General features: G+C 40.3%; 1 long non-coding RNA gene across 2 annotated transcripts in view; it reads right to left on the reverse strand.

The window, feature by feature from the left end:
• Window positions 1-4,292, reverse strand: part of LOC139706871 (uncharacterized) — a 29,461-nt gene extending 25,169 nt beyond the window's left edge. For both annotated transcript variants that reach the window (XR_011708546.1, XR_011708547.1), the window contains exon 1: window positions 3,806-4,292. This is a non-coding gene — a long non-coding RNA (uncharacterized lncRNA). The remainder of the gene's footprint in view (window positions 1-3,805) is intronic.
• Window positions 4,293-9,270: the final 4,978 nt, after the last annotated feature.

Here is a 9,270-nt window from a genome sequence, read left to right on the forward strand (position 1 = left end):
AGGAGGGTTTAGGAATTGTAGAAAGTATGGATGTTTTACACAAGTGTTAGCCTGTGGAATGTGCTAATGAGTTACTTCAATATGATTATGCAAATCTATACTAAAATACCAGCAAAAATGACATAATTGTACTCTATCGCAGATAATATTTGATTTTATCTGGCAATGCTTTGCACACTGTCTCATAGAAACAAGAATTATGACTCCTATATCTAAATAAGCCATCAGTCATAATGGTATCTGATGGAAAGCATTGGGAGAAAGGAATAAATATTTTGAACTTCCAAAGTACTGTGCTCACAGAACACACTGTGAGCCACACTGAATTTCTCTAAGACACCATAGACTTAAGGATGCATTATAATTTTTAACTGCCAAGAGAAACATGCTGCCAATTACACTAAGACATAATGCTTTCTTATCACCCAGAGATTTATTTTACACTTAATGAAAATGTTTAGACTCACTTAGACATAGATTTTGGTCTTATATCACTTTGTGTATATACAGAAAGGAAAGCATAAAAAAATAAGTATTCCTAAAGCAATGAAGTGCTTAATGAATGCTAACTTGTTTTTAGAGAATCTTTCTCAAATTTATTGATTATAAATTTCTCAAATCTAATATAATTTGAGAAATTTATAATCAATAAATGTGTGTCTTAGAAGTGATTAAGTATGATATTTAAATTTAAACCTAGATAGGTTCTCTCTTATTGTATTTACTGAGAAGGAATAATAAACTTTTAGTCATTAATTGCCGCAGTCTGGCTGGGCACAAATGCCGCAGTCTGGCTGGGCATACAATCACGAGCCACCACACAGCTTGTAGATTCAAACAGCAACTCTTTATTCCCGAACTCACACCAGCCGTCTACAATCACGTTCTGGGGAAATCCACGTTCTCTGCCCAAATCCACCTCCACTGGGCTTCTATCTCCCAAAGAATACTGTCTGAATCCCGTGAGAACTCAAGGGGAACTCAGGCAGCAGGATACGCCCTATTCCCAGCAGGAATAATCTTAAACCTTAAACCTGGAACCTAAACTGGGAACGCCCTAAACCCGATTATCTTAAACCGGGAACACCCTAATCCGCCCTGGTCCTTGAGCAAGGTCACCTACATTCAATGTCACTGCAAAATGTCAGCAACATGGGGGTATGCTGGCAAGGAAATTGTCATACCCACTTGGCTAATGGCTCCCAGCATCTCCCCCCTTCTGATTAATTAAACAATAAGCAATGTGGCTTAAGGACCGTGCCTGGTAGGTTGTCCAATTCAACATATGGTTCTTACCCGTCATTGGAAAACTGACCTTTAGGCGTCAGCCTCCTGTCTTAGGTTGATACCACTGCAATTGAATCATACCCGTCACTGACTACCGGTCCAGCATACAGCCATACTTGTGGATAGGTCTATGCACCAGTGGGGGGGTGAGGTTCTTTGCCTCACCTCTGTTGGCCCCCAAATTTGGCCTTGGTGCCAGTGGGGGAGTGAGGTTAATGTGGCTTAAGGACCGTGCCTGGTAGGTTGTCCAATTCAACATATGGTTCTTACCCGTCATCGGAAAACTGACCTTTAGGCGTCAGCCTCCTGTCTTAGGTTGATACCACTGCAATTGGATCATACCCATCACTGACTACTGGTCCAGCATACAGCCATTGGCCCCCAAATTTTAGACCATCACTAGCAGAAGGGAGGAGGATACAGAAATACCACGACACCAAGCCAATTGACGGCTCCTTGGGAAAAATTGCATCACTGGTGACACCATCAGCAAAGATATGCCAGCACTACCACAACTAACATGGGGTGCGCTGGCAAGGAAATAAAAATTGCATCACTGGTTAAGATGCCAAGAATGGCCAAGCTGGAGCTCTGGATATCAGCTGTTATGGATTTGAGTCAAATCATCTTCTTTTCGATCTGTAGAAATTGTTTTAGTTAATCTCTCTGGAATCCAAATCGGCTGCTGTTCTCCCTGTGGAAACACACAAACAAAACCCTGACTCCAGACAATCACTGGGTCAGGATCTTTCCATTGTCCTGTTAGAATATCTTTCCAAAGTACCTTAGGCTTATGTACATTTTTTGGATACATATGTCTTTCCGCAGCACTAAGTCCTGATGAATCCAAATTTAAAAAGTTTAGAGTAAAAAGGGTTATTTTAAGTTTATCTATGGGGGATATATACCCCTTTCCAATTCCCTCTTTTTGCTTTAATAAATATGTCTGTATCTAATAGTTGTCTTAGCTTTTTGCATTTTCTATCTGTGTAATACCTTACTTGACATTTTCAACCATTTTCTATCTTATTTCTATCTTCTAGTTTTTTTTCCTAAGGTTTGTATTTTTACCCTTAGTTGCTTATTTTCCTCCTAGTTTTTTTTTTTTTTCCTATTTTGTGGGTTTAAAATTCTTGTCTTCCTACATCTTTTCTATATTTCTACATCCTCTTTATCTTTTTTCTTTTTAACTTTCTATACTTCTGTCTTTAAAGTTTTTCACTTTAAATTTTTAATCTTCTTTATCTAAATATCTTTTATCCTATTATCTTCCCATTTTTTTTAAGTAATGCCTTTAAGATTAACTAGGCTTCGAATGATGCAATAAAGCAATCTTTTTTCCGCCATGAAGGTATCTCGACCACCTTCAATTTAACCTTTTAATTATCATCTATACTGTACTTTTAAATGTACTTTTTCACCACCTACAACTTCACTCTTTTAAACGAGGCTTAGATTTTGTTTAAATCGCTTCAATGTTAGTTTACATGGCTGCCCTTCAACCAAAGGCTTTTTTTTTTCACTCCATTGAGAAGCTTTGTCTCAATCTGCCATGTACAAATACCTTTTTCTTCTTTCTTCCTTTCTCAAGCTTTTAAAGTAAGTCTAGTTTCCTCAAAATCTTTTTAAATGGCATTTTACAACTTTTTACTTTACCACACAGAGATTATCTCATCTAGAAACATTTCTTTTTCCTTTAACCTTTTATATTAAAATATATTTCCATATCTTGAATCTTTTTCTATCTCTTTTTTAACCATTAACCCTTTTTATAAATTCACATTTTGAAACAACTCTTATAAAATTTCTGATTTAGACAAATTACTCCACTTTAACAAGATGAAAGACTTTCATGTTTTTTATGATACTATAATACTATAATTGAAACCCAACTGAAACTTCTTATACTCTTTGTATATAAATTACACATGATAGAATCTTAACACTTAGTAACCTTGTTTCAGCAAAGACATAGACCAAAGCAATATTAAACTTTTTTTCCATTCACCAATTTATGAAAACACACATAATGTTTAAATATATTACCTTATGGAACTTAATAAGTAAAGAGTACTTGATTTTATATTTAGTGATTGATATTTTAACACTTTAGCTTTGTAAATTAATCAGATGTCTGTAAAAACCAAGATCTTAGACAAATGTAGTAAGTAGAACTAGCCATCTCTTTCTTGAAGAAAAATCCTTCTATAGGATACCATGATGGTTCCATTGATATACTTAATAACTCGTCTTTAAAAAGCCATGGGCTACATTTTTGTATTGTATCAACATATGTCCTAACTGTTCTTGGTCTTACTGGGGTGCCTCCTTCCTCTAACAATTTTTCTTCCTCGGAGGCGAACAACTTCAAACCTTGAGTCAACCATTTTTTCCAATTTGCCTGAGAAATTTCTAGGGATAGGCAGCTTGAAACAAAAACAAGATAAATCAAAACATTGTTTTTTGAATTGGTCACCCATTCTTTCGCTCTTCCTCAGGGGCGAGCAATTTCACTTACCTCCAAGCTTTAGACGTTCCCCGTACGAGCCGCCAAATGCCGCAGTCTGGCTGGGCACACAATCACGAGCCACCACACAGCTTGTAGATTCAAACAGCAACTCTTTATTCCCGAACTCACACCAGCCGTCTACAATCACGTTCTGGGGAAATCCACGTTCTCTGCCCAAATCCACCTCCACTGGGCTTCTATCTCCCAAAGAATACTGTCTGAATCCCGTGAGAACTCAAGGGGAACTCAGGCAGCAGGATACGCCCTATTCCCAGCAGGAATAATCTTAAACCTTAAACCTGGAACCTAAACTGGGAATGCCCTAAACCCGATTATCTTAAACCGGGAACACCCTAATCCGCCCTGGTCCTTGAGCAAGGTCACCTACATTCAATGTCACTGCAAAATGTCAGCAACATGGGGTACGCTGGCAAGGAAATTGTCATACCCACTTGGCTAATGGCTCCCAGCAATTAATCACAAAGTTTTTAAAGAACCTCCCGCCACCACCCCCCCCCCCCCCCCCCCGTAGGAATGTGACCTTTAGCCTCAAAGCATGGTATGACCACATACTTGGAAAACATCACAGAGTTTACTTAATCCATAGCAAATAAAAGGACATGGAATTTGTTTATTTATTATAATTAGCCTTGGAAAATTGGTTCATGCATACATCCTTCATAAGGCAGAAAATTCCAGATTCTGTGGAACTACATAAGGCTTAGTCTGTTTTCTGTTGCTGCAACTTAATATTATAGACTGGGTGACTTTTAAAGAACAGAGGTTTACCAGGCTCAATGGTGCATGCCTGTATTCCCAGCAGTTTGGGAGGCTAAGCAGGAGGATCACCAGTTCAAAGCCAGCCTTGGCAACTTAGGGAGACCCTAAGCAACTCAGTGAGACCCTAGCTCTAAATATGTACATATATTTAAAGGGCTGGAGATGTGGCTAAGTGTTAAGCACTCCTGGGCTCAATCACCAAAAAAAAAAAAAAAAAAAAAGAAGAAAGAAAAAGAAGTGGATTATGTAGCTCATGTTTTGTAGGTGGGAAGTCCAAGAGCAGGGTGCCGGCACCTACCTGGTAAGGGTCTTCTCATTGCATCACAACATGGCGGAGGACACCCTGGTAAGACAGGGCAAGTGTGCTAGCTCAGGTCACTCCTCCTCTCCTTATAATGCCATCATGGGAATTCCATCCTCATGACCTCTTCTAATTATAAATAAGGACCCTATCTCCAAATACTGTTAACATATAAATTTGGGGATTAAGTGTTTAACACATGAATTTTTAGGGGACATATTCAAACTTGGTAGATGCTATGTCAGGACCCTGGCTGGAAAGAGAGGACACATTCAAACAGGTACTGTGAGGAGAATTTGATAAGGGACTATGAAGTACTGGCACAGTACAGAGCAATCACAAGGGCTGGGCCATGCCTTGGTCTAGAAATTACCTGTGTGTCTGGGGGAAGTGGGGACATTTTACCCTTTAGACCTAAGGCCTAGAGGATGGAGTGACTACTGAAATCAGGGATGGAGAAGGAGAAACAGGGAGTCAGGAGAAAAGAGAATGCCAGAGACATAGATCTGTGTGGACAGGGTTCCTGACAGGAGTTTGTGATCTTTCGGTTTGTGGTGACTATATTCTGAGGAAGTTGTGAGAATAAATCATCAAATCTCCCTCTCCTCATCTCCTGCTAGCAAGAAGTCAGAGAAAAAGGTCTATATAGTTCAACCACCTAGAACAGAAGGCAGAGTGAAGAGGGCAGAAGGTGGCTCTTGAGGAGCCTCAGGCAGCTCTCCTATAGCTGTGGGGGATTGATTTTGTAACTGGGGCTTGTGCCAACTGATAACCTTTGTTTCTTGTGGGACGCTATCTTATGTGAAGGTTGTTGCCTCAGGACTTAAAGACCATTACTGATGAAACTTGTAGATGCTTCAGGGGGACTGGAAGGGCAAGGGGGGAGGGTACAACAAAGGTTACCGGTAAAGCCAGATGCAGCTTGCAAACCAAGGCTCTCTATTATTATAAACACATGACATGAATACAGTACATACTAGACAAAGGTGCCATAAACATATATTGGAGAAAAGAGCCTCTTCAACAATGGTGCTGGGAAAACTGGAAATCCATATGTAGCCAAATGAAATTTAACCCCTATCTTTACCCTGCACAAAATTCCAAGTGGATCAAGGACCCAGGCATTAGACCAGAGACCCTGTACCTACTAGAAGAAAATGTAAGCCCAACTCTCCATCATGTCAGCTGAGGAACTGACTTCCTCAACAAGACTCCTAAAGCACAAGAAATATAATCAAGAATCAATAAATGGGATGGTATTAAACTAAAAAGCTTCTTCCCAGAAAAGGAAACAATTAAAAGCATGAAGAGAAAGCCTACAGAATGGGAGAAAATCATTGCCACCTGCACCTCAGATAGAGCATAAATCTCCAGAATATATAAAAAACTCAAAAAACTTAGCATCAACCCCTCCCCAAAGAACCCAATCAATAAATGGGCAAAGGAACTGAACAGGGAGTTCACAAAAGAAGAAATACAAATTATCAACAAATACATGAAAAAAGGCTCAACATCTCTAGCAATTAGAGGAATGCAAATTAAAAAACACACTGAGATTTTACCTTACTCCAGTCAGAATGGCAATTATCAAGAATACAAGTAACAATAAATGTTGGAAAGGATGTGGGGAAAAGGCACATTCATACATTGCTGGTGGGGATGCAAACTGGTGCAAACACTCTAGAAATAAGTATGGAGATTCCTTAGAAAACATGGAATGGAACCAATACTTGACCCAGTTATCCCACTCCTTGGTTTATACCCAAAGGACTTAAAAACAGTATACTACAGTGATGTAGCCACATCAATGTTTATAGTAGCTTAATTCACAATAGCTAAGCTATGGAACCAACCTAGGTAGCCTTCAACAGATGAATGAATAAAGAAAATGTGGCATATATAAACAATAGAATATTACTCAGCTATAAAAAAGAATGACTATGACTTTTGCCGGTAAATGAATGGAACTGGAGACTATCATGCTAAGTGAAATATACCAATCCCCAAATAACCAAAGGTCAAATGTTCTCTCTGATATGCAGATGCCACCATGCAACAAGGGGAGAGGGAGGGAAGAGAAGTTCATTAGAATAGACAAAGTGGAATGAAAGGAAGGGAAGGGGATGGGAATAGGCAAGACAGTAGAATGAATCAGACAAAACTTTCTTATGTTCATATATGAATGACCAGTGAAATGCCACAGGAATGGGATCCTAATTAGAATAAGCTACACTCCATGTATGTATAACTTGTCAAAAATCCACTCCACTATCATGTATCTAAAAGAAATAAATGAAAAATAAACAGATGAAGACTAGGTCTATAAATGATATACGTGACCCAAATATAAACCATCTAGAGAGGAGTCTCAGTTCAGAGCTTTTAACTTCAAGTGGTTTTGTTTTCCTCCACTTCGTTTCAACTGTGATATTATACTCTCCTCTCTGTCCTTAACAATTGGGCCTTTTTTAATTATTAAAAGTTGCTGTACTACCGTTCTGTTCCAAACTTCAAAATCATGTGTGCTTTAAAGCAGTCCCCATTGCTGGACACATTGCATTTGGGACACTGGGAGGGGTGAGGGCTCAACAAGTTCTGTCACCGTTGCTCCTGCTCCAGCACCTTGGAGGAGGGTGGGGAGAGTCCAGCTCTGTGGTTCTTTTCACCGGGCCTCCTGGCCTCAGGGTTGGGATAGGAGAGAGCAGTAGCAAGCAGGGGACCACCCTGGCCTCACCTTGGTTTGATGTGCTCCTCACTGTTGCTGATAGTCCTTGCTGATTTGGGGGTCTCCCCAGAGATGGTGGGCATGATTACTCCTGGGGTGAAGTTTACCTTCACATCATCCCTCTCAGAAATGGAGGACTCCCTAGAGAGGCAGAATCACAGTAGGCATCAGAGTCTGTGACTGGTCCTGGCAGGGGCTTGCCTCTTCTCTGGGTAAGGTGTTGCCTCACCGGGCCCAGTCACTGCCTTTACACTAATGTCAGTGTGGTCCCTCTAATAGGTCCACCCTAATGACCGAGGGTCTGTTCCCATCCAGGCAGCAGAGGTGGATAACAGCTCACCCCCATCTTCTCTCTGGGCACTCTCTAATACCACCCTCTCCTTCAAACTCCACTGGTGTGGACTGCTCTATCTTTCCCAGATTTCTAAATGAGAAGCAAACACCAGAATGTCCCTGTCTGACCCACCCACACATCAAGCTCCCCCAAGAACACTTTCCCTACACTCTGCTGCTTGGACAGGGATGCCAGAACAAGCTGACTATTTTTGCAGCTTAGTATGCACTCAGCTGGGGACTGAGAAGGCATTTTTCTTTTCTCTTGTACCCCAAATCTAGATGAAGAGGCCAACAATATCTACAATACCATATTCCCCGTAGCAGAGCAACCCTGCTCTCTCCTGTCCCTGCCTTTGGTCCTCTGCTATGGACCAGCTGGTGCACTAGGGATAAGGAGGGCATGGTTGCTGAAGGCCTGCACTGCTCCCTCTCTATATGTCCTGGGAGCTTATGAGGTCTGACCCCACTTCTTGGATGCTCTCTGTAGGATGTTGGGTACTTGGATAAAGGATCATTCAACAGCCTGCTTTTCAAACTCAGGGGTAAAGGGAGCCTCCTCACAACCCTCCAATTTTCCAGGTTTATATTTTGAAACCTGTTTTTTGTTTGTTGTTTGTTTTTCTTGGTCTTGGAGATTGAACTCAGAGGCACTCAACCACTGAGCCACATTCCCAGCCCAATTTTTTATATTTTATTTAGAGACAAGGTCTCACTGAGTTGCTTAATACCTCGCTAAATTGCGGAGGCTGGCTTTGAACATTCTTTTTTTTTTTTTTTTTAATTCAATTTTTTTTTATTGGTTGTTCAAAACATTACAAAGCTCTTGACATATCATATTTCATACATTTGATTCAGGTGGGTTTTGAACTCCCAATTGTACCCCAAATACAGATTGCAGAATCACGTCGGTTACACATCTACATTTTTACATAATGCCCTATTAGTAACTGTTGTATTCTGCTACCTTTCCTATCCTCTACTATCTCCCCTCCCCTCCCCTCCCATCTTCTCTCTCTACCCCATCTACTGTAATTCATTTCTCTCCTTGTTTATTTTCCCATTCCCCTCACAACCTCTTATATGTAATTTTGTATAACAATGAGGATCTCCCTCCATTACCATGCAATTTCCCTTTTCTCTCCCTTTCCCTCCCACCTCATGTATCTGTTTAATGTTAATCTTTTCTTCCTGCTCTTCCTCCCTGCTTTGTTCTTAGTTGCTCTCATTATATCAAAGAAGACATTTGGTATTTGTTTTTTAGGGATTGGCTAGCTTCACTAAGCATAATCTGCTCTAGTGCCATCCATTTCCCTGCAAATTCCATGATTTTGT

Source organism: Marmota flaviventris, chromosome 9, assembly GCF_047511675.1.
Source record: "Marmota flaviventris isolate mMarFla1 chromosome 9, mMarFla1.hap1, whole genome shotgun sequence".
NCBI classification, from domain to species: Eukaryota; Metazoa; Chordata; class Mammalia; order Rodentia; family Sciuridae; genus Marmota; species Marmota flaviventris.